Source organism: Silurus aristotelis, assembly GCF_946808225.1.
Source record: "Silurus aristotelis genome assembly, chromosome: 13".
NCBI classification, from domain to species: Eukaryota; Metazoa; Chordata; class Actinopteri; order Siluriformes; family Siluridae; genus Silurus; species Silurus aristotelis.
This window is the reverse complement of record NC_139586.1, coordinates 17,839,397-17,862,160: the sequence shown is the minus strand read 5'-3', so window position 1 is coordinate 17,862,160 and position 22,764 is coordinate 17,839,397. Positions and strand designations below refer to the sequence as shown.

The following is a 22,764-nucleotide window of genomic DNA, read 5'->3' as shown; positions in this document are numbered from 1 at the left end:
CATTCCATAGACTGGAAGGGCACCTTTAAAGGTCGCATTTGAGTATAATAGTTAGGGCTATAGGTTGACACCGCAGAGGCCAGTCATTTGTCTTGTGAGTAACAGTCTAGGAGTTGCTAAATCACACTGCTTTTACCGGAGCTGGAAAAAGTACCAAGAAACTGTAAGCAAAAAAAGTAATTCATTATTTTTCAAAATCCAACTCAGAAGTGTTACTACTCACGTAAGTTACAGAATATAAATATTTTTTACTGAAGAAAAGAGATGATTATTCTAGCTCTGCATGACTAGTTCGTTTTCTATGCAAGTAGTCCTAAGGAAAACAATTACGTTTGCTTAAAAAAACTGGTTAGCTTATGTTCCATAGCAGTGTTAGAATAAAAGCTATAACATTTGCATCAAAAACAAAGCTTAACTGGCTAGATAGTTTGACATATTGATTAACAAATTCCATGAGCTAGCTTACTAGTTAAATGACCTAATTTAAAACTAAACTTAACAGATTTGATGAATTCTAAAAACTCATAAAATTTTTACATGAAAAAAAGTACTTTGAAGGTCATTTGAAATTCAAACATTTGTAGGATTATTTTATTCTAGAAAAAACAAAGCAGTACATACTGTACGTGACAAAAAGCATACAATTAGATTTCTTGATTTAAAAAAAAGGAAACACCTCAGTCCCAAAATATGGGATATTGCATCATGTTGACCGAGTAACACTGAGAGAGTTGAGTGGTTTTGTATAGGAAAACTATCAGCATATTTAGGATTTGAATCACATGCAGTTTGTTTATAAATTGCAATGTGTTGGAATAAACGGCTTTCTATCTTTTGGGTGCTTTAGTTTTCTTATTTCCATCCAGTGACACAGTCGATGGCAAGGCCATTCTCAAGTCCATGTCCAAGTATACAATAGAGCTGAGAGGGTGCGTGGAATTTTGTGTTGGTTTAAGGGGGTTGATAGTGCACCGTGTGTAACTGGAGAGCGATGACCTTGGGCACGCAGCCGTATCTGAAGGGAATCAAGGCCTAAAACAGTGGCCTCTCTCACGCAAACACACATGCACAGACTATGCACACATAACACTGGAGGTTATCAGGACATCTCTGGCGCTTCTCTTGACCACTCCAGATCCGCTTGACCTTTCACCTTAACACACACAGTTCCACCTCAAGTTCGTTTTGTCTAATGGATGCCTGCTTTCCTGTGTACACTCTCCGAGCGATGTGACGATATCCAGGTCCCTTTTTTTAAAAGATGGATGCCGATGCTGATGTATTTTCGGGGTGTCTCACTGTGTCTGAAATTCTACAGGCTTAATAAATACCTGACACATGGCCTGACACAATCCTGCTGACCTGCTCTTGACCTTGGCTCACCTCTTCCTAGCTATGCTGTTTGCATTCTCTGAGAGAGAACTGCCAGTAAAGAGGGGAGGGAGGTGGCAGTGTTGCCTGGAAGCCACACGATTCTCATTATATGTTTGTTTGCATGTTTGTGGTCTCTTTTCATTTCTTAAGTCCAGCCATCCTGGATCAAGTCACTAAAAAGAGCATTGAAGGCATGGGAACTGTTCGGAAAGCGTCAAGATGCATGCCGTTAGGATCTGTCGTAATGTTGACAGTAGCGTAAATAATGGTTTCCACCATAATAACCTTTAAAGGAAGTAAGGGAAGTGCACTGATAGCCAGAAATGGTACACTCAGTCTTTTAGTGCTATGTGTGGGACATGAATGCGAGAGATAAGAATGTTAAGAATCAAATATTTTTAAACGTTTTCTTTATAAACATGATGGGCTTAAAAGTGACTACTCTTGATGTCTTCTCTATTTTCTTGTCCAAACGTTTTCTGATGCCAGCTATTCTGATGGATTCTGAGGAAAAAAGATATGATATCTTCTTGATATAATTTTTTCTAATTTTCTCATCATTTTTCTTACCCTTTCTTCTGTAAAAAGCTGCATATATTCCTGTCATTGCCTGTTGTCATGTAGCAGCTCTTAAACCAGTGGTCAGGAAGAGGCTTAAATTTTAAATTAACACAGCTTTACACACACACACACACACACACACACACACACACACACACACACACACACACACACACACACACACACACACACAGTCGGTAGATCTTGTTTAGTGACAGTGAAAAGCACAATGCAGTGTTATAATGTAGAGGCTATTAACAGGCCAAGGATTTCTGTGTGTGTGTCAGTGTACGTGGGTGGGTATGTAATTCATTTTAATAGAACTGTTTTACTGAGAGCTCACAGTGTGTTGATGTTAAGGGCCCTGCCTCAATAGGACAGATGGATTTGATGAGTTTTACTGCAGTACAAACCAAAGGTGACAATCCTTTACCCCTCTTATGTAACCTGTGTTTATGGAAGTTCTGGGTGTTCTGGGAATAAGTGCTTAGTTTGGATAAGCATGTATTCAACACTCCAGTGCTTGGGAACAGGCACAGTGCCCTCCAGGCACTAATTATCAGTAAAGATCAGTTTCAGCGTATACTTAAAATGATGGAGAATTTACCTTTTAGTTACAGTATATGTTCAGTGAGAGAAAATAAATATAGAAATAAGTATTTTCCCTAATTACCACAGAGTTCTAATCTGAAATTTCAAAGATATCGATGTTCTTAATTTCAGATTGCACAGTCTAACCATATGGTCTCAATGAACACTGCTTTAACAAATTGCTTTATTTAAAAGGTCTCTTATTCAAATGCATGTAAATAATTGTTTAACGTTAACTCATTTTTACTTAATGTTTGCCAATATCATTATTTGTCAAATTATTGTTGCAAAATAATTTAAGGAAGCTAGCCATTCAGTGATTACTGATCCAATAACTGAGTTTTATAAACCCTTACAGACAAAAACCACACAGATTTCATATTATAAGAGGAAATTGCATGTAAAATCTACATGTGAAAAATTAACACACACAGACACACACACACACACACACACACACACACACACACACACACACACACACACACACACACACACACACACACACACACACATATATATTCATTCATTAGCCAAGTGTCTCTGAAACGGGAACTAAAAAGACATTGTGGAGTTTAGCAATCATTCACTACTCAGACTGATCCAAAATCCAAATGTACTATTAAAAAATAAACTGTCAACTTAGTGAGAAGCCAAAATGATTAATTAACATGAGGAAAGGCAGCAAGCACATAAATTAAATAAGAGAAAATTTGGCTGACCTTCATAAATCAAGCAGTGTCTGTAGAAATTAGCTACATTCCTGAGAATACCTATTACAGCCATTTAGTCAACAACAAAGAAACCTTTATATACAGTGTGTAGCACATTTTAAGAGGACCAAGAATCATTGCTGGTCAAGAATTGCAGGTCTTAGACAATTGCACCTTAGATGCAATGACAGGAGTCACCTCTTCACTATCAGTAGGGTGTCTGGACTGCTCACTTATTTTTTTATTTTATTTTTTTCATCTAATTTTTACAACACTTCTGGAAATTTTAAACACATCTGTTTTCAACCTTTAAAAAAATAGTTGCTTACTTTTACTATCACACAAGTTTCCTTGACTATCTGATCACAGCATTATGATGCATTATAAAACATGAGTCCCATTAAGTTATGTGAACTGATTTCCCTAACTTCATTTGTCAAGGCAAGTTTTGCGTATTAAAGTGGCTAGGAAAACTTACATATTACTTTAAAGCAACAAAAATGTACAATTTAAGCTGAAAAAAATTTATCTTCAAGTGGATGTTTGTTTCAAATTGTTTTACCAATTTTATGTGCTAGACCTGTAGTCCCCAAAACCCCCAGGCCGTGGACCGGCACTGGTCCGTGGGTCATTTGGTACCGGGCCACAGGGAAAGAATACATAACACATTATTTTTGTTTTATTTATTATCTGATTGTGAACGATGTTTTATTTTGGAAAATTACCGGATTCTCTCTGCCACGTCCGACTATGACTCACTCTTGATGCAAGTCAAGATGCTTGCCTCAGTCACATGTCTTACCCACATCTGCTACCTTCTTAAAGGGGCTGCTCCGGCTGGTAACACATAATACATTACCGCTAAATTGAAACCCTCAAACTAGCAAAATATTGCTTCTGACGCAATATGACTCTAAGGCCCTGGCAAAAATTCCTTTTTGAGAGTATTTGGAAAGCCAAAGTTAGGATAAGCAAGAACAGGTGGTGGCATCAGGCTTATTAGTGCAATGCAATGATTTTGCTATATGAGCAAACTTTGGTACAAACCGCCTGTTATGGTTCATGAACCTAACCAGCTTCTCTTCATTCACACTTTTAGGGAACGGCTATATATCTAAAGTCCCACATTTTCACTGTCATCTCTTATTCCTTCAGAGAAAACCTCCTAAGGAAGTGTTTGCTTGGTTTAAACTGCAGTCGATTGAAGACTTGAAGAAACCCTAGTCTTTCACAGTGGCTCCTGAAGATTTGGATATGAAAAATTATAATATTGTTTATATACTAAGAGAACAAGTTAAGTCACCAAGCACTACCTATTTTTGGCGCTGAAAGGTGGTTGGCTCATTGTATAGGCCAAATGGCATCTGTATAGAAACAAACATTCTGAAAGGGGGAGTGATAGCTGTCTTTTCACGATCACACTACCTTCTACATGGAAATACCCAGTCACTAGGTCTAGGGTGGAGGAGAGGAATGTTCAGTGTTCCCCAGCACATTTTTTCTAAGATGTGGGTATGCATCCTTGCATGTGACTTGATTCAATGTTCTGTAATCACAACAGAAGTTTTCTCTAAAGATACCCGCACTACCTAAAGACAGCTTGCGACATCTGTTGGTGATGTTTATTTGCATTGCTTAAACAATTTTGTCCAAACTAGGGAGTATCTCTATTTTATTGTTAAAGCTTCACTAGTGTGGATGTCATGTGTCACCGCTTGAGTGTATAAACGGTCACTGTCACTTATTGAAAATGTCTTTTGATTTTACCAAGAACTGATTCTTGCACTGTGTGGGTGTGTGCTTTTCGTAGTTCACCTGGAATGGTACTAAAGGTTTGTCAGGATTTCTTCCTATTCTTCAAACTCTAGCATATTCTCAGGAAGAAACACCCATGGCTATTATACTCCTTCTACCTTGAATCTTGGGTTAAGTATTATGGTTCACTCACTCAAATTCATTATGTGGACAAAGGCTTCACCACCTCTTTACTACCTTATTATTAGCACATTAGCTACCAGGATACCCTTTGGCAAACTTGCCATAGCTGTAGGCTCAATTAATACTTGGTGCTTCACTTTTGGTGGCACCCTGCAACAAACTTCAAACACCTTTTCACTTAAAGGGGGAATGGTTATGGCCTGCTTTTCTTTAACTTTGACAAACCAAATTTTTAGTCTTCTTGACACTTACTAGCACTCTTCTTTTTTTGCATTGTCCATACTTGTTGGTTTTCCTTATGCCTTCTCTTGTTAGGAACATCAACTTATGCTCACTGATAATAATGATTCTGACATTTCCAGAGAGTCCCTATATTTCCTTTGCCTCTGCACTGGTGTATGTCACCATGAAGATGTACTTTCCATGAAGAACTTTCCCTATACACTCCAAATCAGCCTGCAAACTTCCTAGGACTGGAATTCCAAGCCTATTAGCTTGCATTAAGTTTAATCCAGTGAGCAGATAACAATTTCATTTCCTGCTCTATGAAGTGCTTTCTCAAGTGTGGCTCTGCAATACTGGATGCTTCTGAGCCTGTATCCAATAAGCTGTTTGTTTTGACACCGGCTATTCTAACTTCAATAGACTTTAACTGAAGTCAGACAATCTCCAAATGTGCCATCTTACAAGGTTTATGTCAATTTGCCAGTTCATTTGGCAGTGTGACTTCTTATCATTGATGGCTTAGTGCTTGTTTGTGCTTTACGCTTTACTTGCTGAAACATATTTTATATTCATTCATCCTTTCAGAGGTTGAGACTTATCAGCTTCTCTTGCACTTAGGTTTGTATGCCCCAGTTCACCGTATGAATAACAGATGTATCTGTCATCATTGTCTTTCAAGGGTTCTCTTTTTGGACAATTCTGTAAGTCATACCATGCTTTTACTGTGCAAAGTCTGATGAAGTTCTTCCTGACAGACAACAATCTGATCAGGCTTGCACTCCTTAAGCCCACTTTCAGTGTCTGGAACTCTATTTGGCTTTCTGCACAGAACTCGCCTGAGTCTCTCTTGTAGATCATATGCATATGAATGTATTCTCTTTTCTTATGTTCATAGAAGTGTTAGATGTTCATAGATATGTTTAGATCTTTAGTCTTCATTGTTTTGTCAATGCCATGTGGCCTTTTGCTGATTACATGGAAAGCAGATTTCATTGATGCAATCCATTCCACAACACCTAATTCACCTAGATTTGTGAAACAACCACTGAATTCTGGAAGTGTCCTGTCTCTGGGAATATTTAAGTTTACATCCCCAGCCCCCAAAGACCTAATTGGGCAAGTGAGACACCCCCCACTCTAAGGTAAGTTAAACAAATAAATTCTAAATAATATAATTGTAACCATTTAAAATTTTTCTATCTTTACCAAAACTGAGATCTCTTGAGAATGCGTTTGCTTTAATTATAGAAAACAATAGAACAAAAAAAAAATTATTTAGATATTCATTTTAACCTCTGTAAACCTTGAAGTTTTAACAATTTGTGATGTGATGCAATGACTTGCAACAGTGTGCAGAAACAGTAACATTGAAACAAGCAGCTAAGAGAAAAGTAAAACAATTAAGAGATGTCATTTGAATACCAAGGAATCTAGAGTGAGACATCCATCCATAAAAATTGGGAACGGGCAAAAAAAGTCTAGAAAAAGTTGGAACGTCTGTGACCTTTGGGCCCTCAGGTGGCACTGCTAACTGTTTTTGTGAACACAGTTTGCCATATCATCCACAAATGCAGGGTAAATTTTGATCATGCAAAGAAGAAGGCATGCATTAACATGATCCAGAAATGCCGGCATCTTTTCTGAGCCAAAGCTCATTTAAAATGTACTGAGGTAAAGTGTAAAACTGTTCTATGGCCAGACACAAAATGTATTTTTGGAAACTATGAACATCATGTCCTCCGGATAAAAAGAGGTGTCAGGCCGGATAAACGTAGGCGGAAACTGAAGTCACAAAACAAGGTTTAATGGTTTAAGCACATACATCCACAAGGCAGGAAAGCAGCCATACCGGGAAAAGAGTATAATTTGTTATATCACCGAAGAACCAGGTAATATCCACAGAACTGACAAAGTCCATTAAATCGGCGAAGTCCATAGAAAGGCAAAGTCCATAGAATGGGTAAGGTTCCAAGAAGGTGTAAACTGTACACTGTAGAACGGACGAGGGGTCAGAAATAGAGAGTGCTTATACAGTATATGCGGGCCTTAAATAGAGGGTGCGACGATGAGCACCAGGTGCAGGTAGTTTAGTATGTAGGAGAGGTGCTGCGAGCGTGCGGTGTGTTGAGGGAAGGTGTGGCTGGTGGTCCCCTGACATCAACCCCCAGACCCGGCGCCTGGGTCGACCCCGACCCCGGGGTGCTGGACGAAGGGGATGGCTGGCATGGAACTCCTCCAAGAGTGCCGGGTCCAACACGTCCTGTCTGGCCACACAAGACCGCTCCTCCGGTCCATATACTTCCCAATCGACCAGGTATTACAGTATTATACCCCTCCGACGTGTGTCCAGCACCTCCTGCACAGAGTATACAGAGGGTTTATCCAGCATCTCCAGCAGAGGAGGATCTATCGCCTCCCCCAGGCGACAAGTGGTAGAAGGCGTGAATGGTTTCAGGAGCGACACGTGGAAGGTTGGGTGTATACGATACCGGAGGGGCAGGTCAAGACAGTAGGCCACCTCATTGACCTGCCGTACGATCCTAAAGGGCCCGATGAAATGTGGCCTTAGCTTCCTGCACGGGAGCCGAAGCTTTAGGTCCCTGGTGGACAACCACACCTGATCCCCAGGTTGGTAGGACGGGGCCTCCAGCCGATGAGCATCCGCATACCTCTGCATGTCTCTGAGGTCGACTGCGGAAACGTGGGATGGTTTGTCCGACCACGGGAACAGGGGAGGTTGAAACCCCAGCACAGACTGGAAGGGTGTGAGACCGGTGGTGTCCTGGCGCAAGAAGTTCTGCGCATATTCGGCCCACTCTGTCTGTTCCTGGTGACAATAGGAACTTAAATACCATCGTTGGATGGTACCTGGAGGACAGGTTGACGGTCACTCCAAGTAGTTGAAAGAAAGCTCTCCACACATGGGACGTGAATTGGGATCCGTGGTCCCATACAATCTCCCCCGGGAGACCGACACATGATTAAACAATGCCTCGGCGGTCTCCAGAGTGGTAGGTAACTACTGGAGGGGGATAAAGCAACAGGCCTTAGGGAACTGGTCTACTACCATGTGAATGCAGGTGTAACCCTCCAATCGTGGTAAATCCTTTACAAAGTCAATCCCTAGGTGAGACCAGGGCCACTGCGGGACTGGCAGAGGGACCAGCTTGCCCACAGGCAGGTCTCGTGGGGTCTTCAACATGGAACAGACTGTGCAACCCTGGACATAACGAGCAATCTACCTGCTCATTACGGGCCACCAATATGATTGAGCCAGGAGGAGAGTTTGTCAGGGTTGGTGGGCTCGTCCGGGCCATAGATGTGGGATAGAGAGTCCGCCTTCCCATTCAGCCTGAGATAGCTTCATAAAGAAGAAAGCACAGAGGGTCGGAGCCGAGATGGATTCCCTGATTGCTGGGACAGAGCGGCCGCTACGCTGGTGGAAGAAGCGTTCACCTCCACCACAAATGGGAGCTGGGGATCCGGGTGTCGTAGGAGGGGAGCAACGCAGAATCTTTTCCGCAGTTTATTAAAGGCCACCTAGGCCTCAGGGGTCCATGAGAGCATCTTGGCCTTCCCTCTGAGGAGGGATGTGAGCAGGGAAGTAACCAGGCTAAAACCCTGGATGAACTGGTGGTAAAAGTTTGCAAACCACAGAAATCGCTGGAGTTACTTTACGGAGGTGGGGAGTGGCCAATCCCGTACCACCTTCACCACCTTCCTCTCATCCATCCGGATCCCTGCCGCGTTGATGACATAGCCTAAGAACTGTACCTCTGAGCGATGAATCTCACACTTGGGGAGATTGTGGTAGAGGTGATGTTTTTGCAACAGTTCTAAGACCCGAGCCACATGGTCATGATGTTCCTGTGGCGTAAAAGAAAAGATAAGGTCATCTATGTATACAATTACAAACTTATGGAGAAAGTGTCAAAATACCTCGTTCATGAAGTTCTGGAAAACTGCAGGGGAGATGAACAGACTGTATGGCATGACTCTATTTGAGGATATCACAGGGGTCCCAGGAACACCTTGGGGAGTACATGGTAAGCCAGAGGCGACACAGAATCAAGCTCACTGTTGAGTTCTCTAATACCAGGAACCGTATCTCCTTGCGGTGGAATAAGCTGATTTGGAGGGTGATTGTCCAAGCCCCGTCCCAGCGAGTGTCCCTGGATCTCATTTATTATTAGTGCTCAGTTAAATAATCCATATCCATATCTTTGATGGTATTGGAGTTCATTAGTGCTTGTGGAATGGGCAGTTAGCACCTTTGGAAAGGCTCCATCAATGCTAAATAGAATATACAGGTTTTAGAGCAACAAGTGCTTCCATCCATAAAACATTTCTTTCAGTGAAGGCCTTGCATATTTAAACAAGACAATGCTAACTGCATACTGGATCTATTACAATAGCATGATTTCATGAAACTGGCCTGCATGCAGTAGACATTTTACCATTTGAAAAATAATTGGAGTATCATGTAACAAAAAACACAACAAAGGACACCCAGAACTTTTGAGCAACTGGAATCCTGTTTCAGACACATACAGGACAAAATTCCATTTAATTATTTGATACATTTAATTACATGTTAAAATTTTTAACATTTTATTTGATATCTGCACCAGGCCTGAGCTATAGTCACTGATATTATTTCATTTCAATTCAGAAATTTTGCTAAAATAGGAAACATGATGTTATCACATGGTGCAGAAAAACTTGTTTACCAATGTGTTTGGTACATCTAGATGGGACTATTGTAATGGCATACAGTTTTAATGTTCTAATGAATGCATAAGTAAGCTTCAGTCAGTCCAGGTTGCAGCAGCAACCAGAAAGTATGATCACATCACCCCTGTCTTTTTTTATTTCAATTTTCCAATTTAATTTCGCATTGATTATAAAAATGACTTAATGGTCTTACGCTGCAGTATCTTTTGTTCCTTTATGATCCACCATGCCTACATCAATCAAAAGGTGCAAGCTATTTGTTGGTACCGCAAATAATTAAGACTACAGCAGGGGGCAAAGCTTTCTCTAACAAAGACCCCCAGTTATGCAACAGCCTTCCAATTAATGTTCTGGATTCAGACACAGTCTCAGTGTTCAAGTCTAGCTTGAAAATAATTGATTGTCAAGCCTTTTGTCAGTAGGTTTTTCTTAGGAAAAGGCGATCACGGGTATTGGAGTATTTTGGTGAACCGGGATGTTTGGATGCTGCCGTCTCCCCACTCTTACCTATCCACTCAGGTTTGTTGACAGTGGGGTGTCGGGTAATTTCTTATCCCAGAGATCCCTCATGTCAGTGTTCCCGTTTTGTCTCTCCCTTAGTTATGCTGCTATAACTAGTCTGATTATGACCCTGATTATGCTGTACAGCGTCTCTTACTTTTATATAATAATAATAAGGATCTTTAATAATCCATGTTTCTATTTCCCTGCCGTTCTCTCTCTCTCTCTCTCTCTCTCTCTCTCTCTCTCTCTCTCTCTCTCTATATATATATATATATATATATATAGATAGATAGATAGATAGATAGATAGATAGATAGATAGATAGATAGATAGATAGATAGATAGATAGATAGATAGATAGATATCAGTAACTAGTGATCTTGTCCTTTCTTCTTTCGGATCTGCCTGACTCATCCCAACACCCTACCTCTGGATGGGCTTTTCTTCAATTGGAGACCACTCTGTCTAAATGAGGATGGTTCCACATGAACCTCTCAAGGTTTCTTCCTCTTACCATCTCAGAAAGTTTTTTCTTGACACTGTCTTGGTCATTAGGGATAAACTTTTAAGGGGTAAACTTTAGGTAAAGGCATTAAACATATCGGCACTAGCATATAATTGAATATTTCATATAAGCTGCTTTGGGATAATCAATTGTCAATTGCTATACAAATAAATCTGATTTGAATTAAATTAAATATTAAATAATCAGTTCAAATATCAACACAGATTCCCATCACTGTCACAAAAAGCAGCAAATGCATCTCTTTCTCATCTGTCTTCTGTCCAGCTGTTTTCTTCCCTGTATAATTTTTACATTGTATAGCCTGCAGCTTTCGGTTTCTTACTTTTAGTCAATCCTCTTCATTATTCACAACATAACCTCTAATCTCTACTCAACTGCACTCAACTGTGTTGAGGCATGAAATTTGTAAGGTAATAAAATGTCCATATGAATCATGCGATGTTCATCTTCCTTTATGGGGTTTACATGTATGACACAGGATTTCCAGGACAGGCCATGACATGTTGGAAACACAAACAACTGAATCTGTTGTTTACATGATTCAGGAAACTGTTTAACAGGGTAACTGTGGAAGCATTCCCTTATGTAAAAAAAAAAAAAAAAAAAGATACTGGTGGTAAAGCACATTCACATCTTGCCTAAACAAAATATTTTTTTTTTTAAACATGGCATAAGTGCAGTATTCAACTATTCTAATGTCAGATCTGTATAAATGTATGTCTTTTATTATATTTTAGTCTTTTATATTTTAAATGTTAACACAGTGCCCCTGTTTGGATTTTTTTATACTAATAAAGTGTCTGCCTGTGCAACAGACTTGCCTTGATTTAGCACAATAATTTTCAAGAAACATCCCCTGGTTTCTATCTAACAAGCTACATTATTTGTTTGGAGTTGAAAACACTGTAAGCTTTTTATTCATTTTGTGGATGTTCAAAACATTGCATGTACCTACAAATATAATAAACGCACAGCTTGTTATTCTTGAACTAATAAAACCTGATACCTGTGGAAAGTTGCTGTAGTATCAGAAGAATTTAACACTTCTCATTGATATCAGTAATGCCACAGTCTGCATCACACCACCTCATCATTGATTGTATTTCTATAACAGCACACACCATTGTACATGTTTGCTAGTCAGCTATATAATGATAAATAATTTTATCAAATATATAAACTAATAATACTAATAAAAATTTGTCATTAGAGTTATAGCCATTAATTATTGTAATCAAAATGAAGCACCTTATATTATGCAATTTGAATAATTTGACAATTAGACAGTTTGCTGACAAGTGTGTTATTCCTCACACTTCCAGACTGGTGAAGAATAAGAGTGAAAATATTACACAATTAATCTGGTAAACCAGATTATAATAAAACGTCCAGATAATTAAAAAAAAATATGACTGTTATTAGTCACATATATATGCCTGGGTACAGTGAAAAATTTTGTGCGCTAATTAATTTAAGATGTGACCAGATTTTTGTAAAGCTGTTAATTATTCCCAATTTTCAAAGCAAGCATTTTGGAAAAGTACTTAAAAGTTGGGAAAAACATACCTATTGCCACGCTATATGAGGGCTTTAATGGTTTCCTCAAAAGTCATGCCGGCAGGTATATGTTATTCAAGGACTTGTCGGTGTGAAAGTAACACCTCAGCAAAGCAGCAATAAAAGTGGCCATGTCCAGATGCACGACTCCTGGAGTGTGCAGTTAGCGAATCAGTCCTTAAACACGTTGTGCTCAGCTACAGTCCAGTTCTGCTTGAACCAACAAATTGGATATGGTTAATTGTGTATATCAGTGCTCTCACTTTGTCTGGGTGTGTGTGAAGTGTGCACAGGAAATTAACAAAAGCTGTGTGTGATTTATCAGACGCCTTTTGCTTTTCATCAGGTGAGGAAGTTCACTGACACTTTTCTTTTAATTATGGAAAGGCTTTCTGTGAGCAAAGCACTGCATGGTGCTGTAATAAAATGTCTAGTTGTATGGAGCTTGGAGGAATTGCAACTAGTGTCTAAGGGGGAAAAAAGTTTTTTTTACCCATAACGTAAAAGAAAAAACAACAACAACAACAAAATACGTATATCTACCTGCTATATCTGGGAAATATATCTGGGAAATTATATAAAATATAATATAAAATAAATTTACATTTGAATAAAAATTTTTACTTTCCACTCGGGCTGTAAGGTACACGTATTTTGTACCAAAAAGTTTCAGTACAGGGCTTTCCAATGCAATCCATTTTACATGTGTAACATCTAAATTTCCCTCAGGAATGTATTGTGGCAAGTTTGTTTAGTCTCTGTCTCTCACTTCTAGTGCATTTTATTATTATTATTATTCAACTTGAAAACATAGACAACAATGCCGGGGTTATAAAAAGAAACTGTAGTTACTGTGGCTAATCACTTCGTCACAGAAATAAGATTTGTTTTTGCACATGCCATGAAAATGTTAAAGAATCCATAGTGCTAGCGTTAGCCACTAACCCGAAAGTGGCTAACGGCTATCGCTAGTGCTATGGATTCTTTAGCTTTTTATGTCCAGCTTCAAGAATTTCTCCTGACAATTCCACAGGGAAGTAAATAATAAATAATGAAAGGAATCAAGACATTTGTTAAAGTATGCACTCACACACACACCCACACTAACAGAACATACACACCTACATACACATATGCATTACCCAAATAGGGTCTAACAAATATACCTTAATGTAACTTAAATCTTTTTTTAAAAATCCAATTTCCCAATTTAATTGATTACTCAGTTTATTCAATGTAATAAAAAGTGTATGAAATTAATTTTATTTATTCTATTTAATTTTTTTAAATAAAAAGAAAATAATATTTCATATATTATTTAACCAAGTATTTAATTTAAAATTGTTTTGAAAATGTAAAATGTTAATGCACACAAATGTTCAAAATAATAAACCGATGTACAGTACATACCGAACTGTGAATTTTTTGTGTACTGTTACACCCATACTTTCCACTATTTATGGAGAATTTTGGGTCACTCTGTCACCAATGTAGCAAACATGATGGACATTGCCAAAACATTTCACCCGCATTTTAGTTCGATTTTTGTATTTAGAAGCTTTATTATATAAACTTTTTTTCAGTAATACACCTACAGAACATACTGCATGCATCTGTTCAGCAATCAAGGCTGCATGTTCAAATCTATATAATACGACATAAAAGAAGACTTGCATCACCAAGATCATAGGACAATCACATCTTTGGTCTGTTGAGTTCTTACTTCCTTGGACCTTCACCACATAAGATGACAGATGAATAGATTCATGAATGGGCTGTTAGTAAAAACAAACCTTTAACTTCACATTTCAACCTACTGTCAATTCATGATGACAAGGGAGGACTCTAAATTTTTTTTTCTTTCTTTCATGTAAAGGCAGTGCTTGAAGTTGGAAAATGTACCTCTGTGCCTTATTGTATTATATTAGTGCAGGTGTTAAATACTTAGATTCTGCAATGATGACGTCAAAGATCTGAGTTTTTATTCACACTTTACATAAGATTAACTGCATTACATGTATAATAGTGTATATTACATTAAAATACACTATGAACTATAAATAACAAATAATTAAAAATATATATATTCATACATTTATTCTGTTTGATTGTATTTTAACTTTTTTAGTCAAAATTGTGTAACCAGGAAATTTGTTTTAAAAAGTCTATTTTTAAAACTATAACATATTATAATAGTCTTATAATTTGAGGTTTATTTTGGTGTTATCAACTGATGGGCACTTGAATGCAAAACTGTAAATAGATTTTCTATCATCTCATACATCTTCTGTTCACTTTATCCTATCATGGTTGCTATTCCTAAAATTCTGGAAGTGACAATACACAATAAATACCGGGCACATGTGACCTAATGTATAAAAGCTTAAACAAAGTTTGTCTTTGCATAGTGGATGGAAACCTGGGGAGAACACATACAAAATACAGACAATAACCTGGGCAAAGGATTCCGACCAGGAGTTCTAGTGTTATGATGCAGCCACCCTAACATCAATGCAAGCCATAAATCCACAAGCATTGATGTATCAAATAATTATGCAAAGCTTATGATAATGAAGCTTTATGATGAATAAAGGTCCAGTGTTTTTATTTATTTTTTATTTTAGGAAACTAACTACGAATCATTTTGACCTAATCTGCACCTAGTTCCTATAGATATCATGACGTTGTTACAGGCCAAGAAACTCCCAGCATGCAATGAAGGGAATAGGAAAGCTGGAATCCTCTGGCGGCAGCACAGAGTAAACACCAACACAAGCGCTAAATGTTTAACGTTTTGCACCGCTCTCAAATGTCAAAGGAGCCTCTGAGCATGCCGCCTAAAGGCAATTCAGCATAAATAAACTCCACACTTTTCTTCCTCTTAAAAGCTAAAATATCAGCTATCACAATATGAAAAGGTGAAACCTAGTTGACTCTTTAAGCTCCATATGATAATAGTGTTTTTTTATTATTTTCTTTTGGTAACGGATTAGGGGTAACTGTAGAAGGGGGGCGAGGCAGCAGAGAAAGACTAGGCTTTTTTTTGTTGTTGTTGTTTTTTTCTGTCTGTCTTTCTTTCTTTCTTTCTTTCTCTTTTTTTTTTACAACAGTAATGGACCTGCAGTGGCTTTGAAAGGGCAGGGCGCAGTAAACTTTAACTGCCATGCAAGGAAATGTAAAAGATTTTATTACCATTAACAGGGCTGCAGAGTCAGTGGGGGTCCGTGTGGAAGTTGAGCCAAGCTGTACGGTGCGACGTTGTACAGACCTCAATAAGGCTTTGAAATGCAGGAATTGAGGTATAGCCCCTTGGACCAAAAGAAGAGAACATACTTTATTTGATGAGGAAGTGCAGAAACAAAAATCAAGAACAGAAATAAAAAATCTGATATATCTCAATCCAGCAGTGGCCATGTCCCTGGTGTCTTCATAACTCATATAAAACCAACGGATTGATACTTAATGAAATAATATCATCATTATTTTATTCTGACTGCACCACTTACCCTCTGTTCTGCTAAATTGATGTCTTGTCAGGAGTAAATCGTGTCCTGGAGCGAACTATATTGCAAAGGCGGGTATCTGGTGTCCGGGCCTTAGAGCCGCAAACCCTCATCCACAGAGCTTTCCATTGTCAACTGTCCCACTGCACTCAATGCTGCCACAGATACAGTTAAAAGCTTCAGCCAGAGAAAGTGATTAAATTTCTCTGTATCAATCGTTCCATCACAAAGTGTTCGATTGTGTGCCGCTCACAATGGACAAAGCTGCTTACAGTCGGAGCGCATGTGGTAGGAAAGGTGTCTAGTGCCCCTGTTTTTGTTGCCTGCTCTCTAGTCTGTGAAAGCAATCTCACTTCAAAGTGAATCCATGCAGGTAACACAATGCCACATCAGTGCCGTTATGATGGCATGCCATGTCTGTGTGTGTGTGTGTGTGTGTGTGTGTGTGTGTGTGTGTGTGTGTGTGTGTGTGTGTGTGTGTGTGTGTGTGTGTGTGTGTGCATTTTCTTATCATAGTGTAACCGCCTTTCTACATCCTGTCACATCAAATGATTATTTTTGTGTGTCCCTGTGTACATCTTAAAAGCATGCTTAATTCAAGTCAGCTTTTCCACCACACTGTCAAAAAAGCTTCTGTAATGACTTCAGCGTCACATCCTACAAAGCTAATCATAACACTACAGTGAGCAGTTCGGAGTGTTGAAATGGCCTGTGCCTTTTTTTTTTTACACAGCTTACTGTTACCATGCATTAACAAAACAGATGTCTTCTTGTCACATGGGTGTGAGAAAAGGGGATAAATTGTAAAATAAGTGCAGTGTTGAAAGGTGAGTGACTCGAAAGCTCCTTGGGGTTTCCCTGAAAGTCTTTTTGAACTTCCATAGTGTTGATTTTCTTTTGCCTTTAAAGCACATAATCAATTAGTCGTCAAGCAGAAAAGAGAATCGGTTGTCCTTTAGCAATTGTAATGTCTTATGGTGGGAACACAGAACTTTTAACTGATTATATACTGTATTTACTAATAAACAAAACAACAAAGCTAACGCTGTTAAAAAAGGGGGGAAAAAACTTTACGAACCAATATCATATTTTGATACTGGTGGATTTAGATACATCTTGGTTTTGGTACAATTTAACTGAAATTTCTGTGCACTTCTGATACATTTTAAAAGTGTTATAAAAGTACCATGCATAAGTATATCTGAAGTGTACACAAAAGCTACAACTTAAGCTACAAATATTTCAATATATTTTATTATTTTGTTCCTATTCCTTCTTTTTTTCTCTTTTTTTTTCTTCCTATTGTATTGGATTATTTCTTGTATTATATTATATAATGATAAAAGGAATATCAGAGAAAATTCATTTGAATCAAGCAAACATGGTTCATTATATAATTCAAAAAGTTTCATTGGAAACTTCCTGTTATTTATATATGGCGCCAAAAAGTCACAGAAATGTTTGATACTATGTAGAACAGTAAACTAGTTTACGTTTCTTAAAGTATATTATCAGTATCAAATGCAAAACTATTGGTATAATTGACATTTCTCTATCATTCTTCTTTAATCGACATCTCTTCAAGACTAGATAAATGCATCTTTGTGGTACACTTTATTATATTTTGTATACATATATTTATTTTGGTAAAATTAAGGTTTGCATTAATTGATCTGGCATTTGAAACATTGAGCAGACAGTCATAACCAACCTGAAATTCCATACATTTTCCCAAACTGGTGTTATAAAAAGTTTTTTGGTAGGACAGGGCAAGAGGTGTGAACACAAGGCTTGGAAAACAAACCCCAACAAATCCTTGTTTTTTTTTTTTGCATTCGAACATATTTAAGTTTGAATACTAAACTAAACAGTGCTTCACCAAAGATTTAGCACAATCACATACACTAATCATTGTAACATTTTTAAGATAAGCTGTATTCTTTTTCTTGAATAATCCTGGTATTAGGGTCAAGGTCAGAGGTTACAATATAGAAGACAATCAGTGTAAACAAAGTGCACAGTTAAAAGTATAAGGGATAATATACAGAAAGAAGAGTGCACAGTTTATTTAACAAATTGCTAATTATTTTCAAAATGAAAACTTGAAAAAAAAACAGTGTAACAAAAAAAAGTAGGTTAACAAAGCAAACCTTCAAACAAAAGATTTAAAAGAAAGGCCTACAGGAAGTAAACAGTGTGTTGTGACTGTGATTTTGAATAAAGCAAAACACATGACCAACGCAGACATTACAGAAATCGGAAACTTAAAACAGGCGAATGTGATAATGATTTAGCAAGACCAATAAACTTGAAAGCAAAACAGTGACCAAATATGGCAAGTGGAAGTGTCTGTTAGATGTCACTGAGTATCAGTAATGAGAGACATCCATCAGTTCTAATTATTGGTCTTATTGGTCTCTTGTAAGATAGTCCCTGGTTTCATTGATCTCAGCCCTCGATATATGTCCTTTCATGGGTTATTTTAAGTTTGACATACTGTAAACAACTACAAATATGAAACACTGGAACACATATTTTCTTTTAAAATATGATGAAAAAGATATATTGTTTGCATCCTGTAATAGGTCTGTAAACATTTAGTAATATTAAAAATATAAACACAATTACTCAAAATATGAAAATTAATAAAATATCATGCTTTCTTAGTAGTTTCACACACACACACACACACACACACACACACACACACACACACACACACACACACACACACACATTATTAAAGAAAAGAATATATATAAATATATATATCACTAATGTGTGTGTATGTATATACATATATATATATATATATATATATATATATATATATATATATATATATATATATATATATATATATATATATATATATATATATATGCATAACAAATATTACAATTATTCATTAGTAATTAATAGTATTTAATGATAAGAGGACATATTGACCCACCAACAATGATTGAATAAAATATCCTTGTGTTAAAAACAAAAAAAAAAACTTATTCTGTAACAATCACATTTGATACAGACTGGTGTGTTTGGACAAATACAGATGTCTCCTACTTTGGTGGCCTGATATAGATCAAGCATTCAACATAATGTCATCTTTCTGAACAAAAGAAACCACAAGACAGCTGAGAACATCCCGGACTGAATACACCATTCTCATCATTATGAATGGTTTTGAAACCACAAACCATCCATCTTGCCACTAGCAATACATCGATAATAATGTGCAATGTGTTAAATTGCTGGAAAATTAGTCCCACTGGACAAAACCTGGCAATATCAATCTTTATGTAGTGTTATTTCCACCATATGCTGTAGACCAGTGATGAAAATAAACATGCCTATTCTATTTTTTACAATATGCTATAATATCTTTTTATAAACCGCAAAATATTTTTTCTTAAATAAATGTGGTTGTGACATTATGTTTTATTTCCCTCAGTACAAGCTTCCACCATTTTAACCATATAACTTATAGCATATAAGTTATTGCTTGTAATAACTTAATTAATAACATATATCTTGTATTAAAACCCCAATTTGCTATTGATAACATGAGAAATAAGTAAGTCTTTTAAAACATTTTCCGAGTTTGGCCTTTTTGCATTTGGAGTAAATGACTTAATTGACGCTTTGAATGCTTACACTTGAACAAACTTTATGACGTAATTGCTTAATATAACTGAAATAATTCAGGAAATAACATTTTACTTATACCTAAAGGTACACTACCAGTAAAAAGTTTGGGCACACCTTCTTATTTTGTTGTTATTTTTAATTGTTTTCAACATTTTATATTGATTCTTCAAAGTAGCCACCTTTTTCAAAGTAGCTTTGCACATTCTTGGCATTACTTCACTCTCTGTTCCAACTCATCCCAAACCATCTGAATTGGATTTAGATTGGGTAATTGCAGGGTCATCTGATGCAGAACTAGATCACCTTCCTTTCCAGGACAAAACAATCATACAAAGCACCCCCTCACTTTCATACCTCTTCTCAATGCTTCTGCCTTTAACAAAGACAGCAATTAGAAGCAAAATTTCTTAGCCCAAGGAAATCTCTTCTGCTTGTTGTTGTTCTGAAGTAATGGTTTATTTGCCACAATTCAACCATTAAGGCCTGATTCACACAGTCTCCACTGAATAATGGATGATGAAATATGCCTGCCACTTTTTAAAGTCTCTGCCAAAGAGAAGTTTGTGTTGGATCTATGATCTCAAATGTTATACAATTTTTGAGTTTCTCATTAGCTCCTGTTTCCACAACATAAACGGACTGTATAAGACTGACATTACTCATAATCACACACACTTCAGTGCTGATGGTAGTTCTTACTCCCTAGTGTTTTGTATTGTTTTAAGAAATATAATCCCACCCTTGATATCACCCAAATGAGGAAATGCTTCCCTTTTCAGTCTGGTTCCTCTTAAGGTTTCTTCCTCATTTATCTAGGGAGTTTTTCCTTGCCACAGTTGCCGCAGTCTCCCCAGTCACTCCAGGCTTACTCATCAGGGATATATACACACACAATTTAATTTAATTCTAAAGTTCTGAGTTTGTCAGTTTTGAGACAATGTCCATTGTGAAAAGCGCATTGGAAATAAACCTGAATTTGAACTTGAACTTGAACTTAAAAAAGCATTTATGTAAATTGGGTTCTGAGGCTGGTAATGCTAATAAACTTATCCTCACCAGCAAAGAGCTCTTTGACTCTCTTTTCTGGGATGAAAACTGTACTTGGGCATACATTTCAAATTCAGTCTTTCTCTTTACTTTACTGTGTTTCTTGCCATAGTATGGATTTGTACGGTAGTTGAAGTAACACAAATAGAGCTATTGGCTCTGTACCCACCCTTCCTCTGCACAAGGCAACTGGTGGTTTAAAGCACATTAGGAAGGCAAGAAATGTCACAAATTAACTCTTGAAACAGCAAAACTGTGTATTAAAAACCAGGTGACTATCTCATAAATCTGATAGGAGAATACTATGTGTGCCAAGCTGTCATCGACGCTAAATATTGCTATTTCAGACAATCTTAAATATAAAACATATACTGGGTTGTTTAATACTTTTTTGATTACTACATAATACCATACATTCTCTTTCATAGTTTAGATGTCTTTAGCATTACTATACAATGATGCAAAAAAGAAAAATAAAGAAAAAACACTGAAGGAGATAGTGTGCCCAAACCTTTGTCAGAATGTTTACTGTGTATTTACAGTACCAGTATATAAAAGTTTTAGACTTTTATAATCCTTTTAAAAATATACTTGCCTTCTATTAGCTTTGAAAGGACAAAAAAGGGGAACAGTAAAGAAAGTGCACCTGTTGGAGAAAATATTCCTATGATCTATAATGTGTAAGAAATAAAGCGTTGTATCTAACATATAATGCACCATGAAAATGTCTTATGGTCTCAACCATTTGTATGCACATGGGAACCCATTATACTTTTTAGGTCGGGCTAGAGAAGGCTTGTGTTTATTGACTATAAGGTCGATTGTCTGCACTCTGTGTCACACGTATGCCTCTGGAGTTCAGGAGGCGGCAGTGCTGCCTCAATGTAGGCGGAAACATGCTGTAGCTGGTGAGCATGAGCTCTCAGAAGTTGTCCTTGAGAGGATTTAGGATCCAGATGCCGGAAAGTTGTATTGACAATACCAATACACAATATAAAACCAGGAAAAAAACGCAGAGCAGGCTAGGGTCAAAAAATAATCAGGCATCAAACAACAGAACCAAATGATACTCCAAAGAGTAGTCCAATGAACAGACAAACTTTCCCCATGAGTTTGGCTTTTTTGTTTTTTGTGGGGGCCTTGAGCCCCCTCAGATGGTACATTTTTAGATGCTAGTATACAGTTTAGGCTGCTTGAAGGCTGTTGCTTTAACCATACAGAGCTCGAGTGCCACTCTGAGGCCATCTAGCAGGCGTATAATAACATCTGTGTTTCATGTCCTTTGATTCGATGGTCAAAGAGTGCACTAGTCAGTGCTAGCAAACCTCATCTGTAGCAAACTGCACAACCTCAAACATCTTTGGGGAATAAAATAGCTGTTTTTTTTATTTTTATTTCAAATTGGCTGACAGAGGGAAGGAAATTGATTTGGTCACATATACACTGACAGGAATATTTACAAGACGGACTTTTCAAGAAAAGCTGTAGAATTTCCTGTAGAATTTGCACGAAAACAAATAATTTGCCTTAATTTTATATCCCCAGGAAAACCGTAATGCACAGACAAAATGCACCAAAATGCACAAAAATGCACAGACACCCGGGGGTAATCTTTATAAGGTTAATATTGATGCTTCTGCTCATTGGGTTTCTTGTTATAGTCTGTGGTGCAGCAGTTGGTTTTATTAATATATTATATTGATGGCTTTTATAGCTGTGGTGTCATAATGATATTAAAAGGTGGATTGATACAGATAGTACACCCCTGAAGGCCTAGGTGTAAAATGCATGAACTGCCACTGCTACATACATTCTTTACAGATTTTGTATTTTAGTAGAT

General features: G+C 37.4%; 1 long non-coding RNA gene across 2 annotated transcripts; it reads right to left on the bottom strand.

The window, feature by feature from the left end:
- Positions 1 to 707: 707 nt before the first annotated feature.
- LOC310736138 lies at positions 708 to 16,642 on the bottom strand. Of its 2 annotated transcripts, none has more exons than XR_014536477.1 (3): positions 16,230 to 16,642; positions 15,916 to 16,031; positions 708 to 1,878 (listed from the first exon to the last, which is right to left on the bottom strand). It is a non-coding gene; the product is annotated as an uncharacterized lncRNA (long non-coding RNA). The 2 variants fall into 2 exon arrangements; XR_014536478.1 differs by lacking the exon at positions 708 to 1,878 and adding an exon at positions 14,360 to 14,456.
- Between the last annotated feature and the right edge of the window lie 6,122 nt (positions 16,643 to 22,764).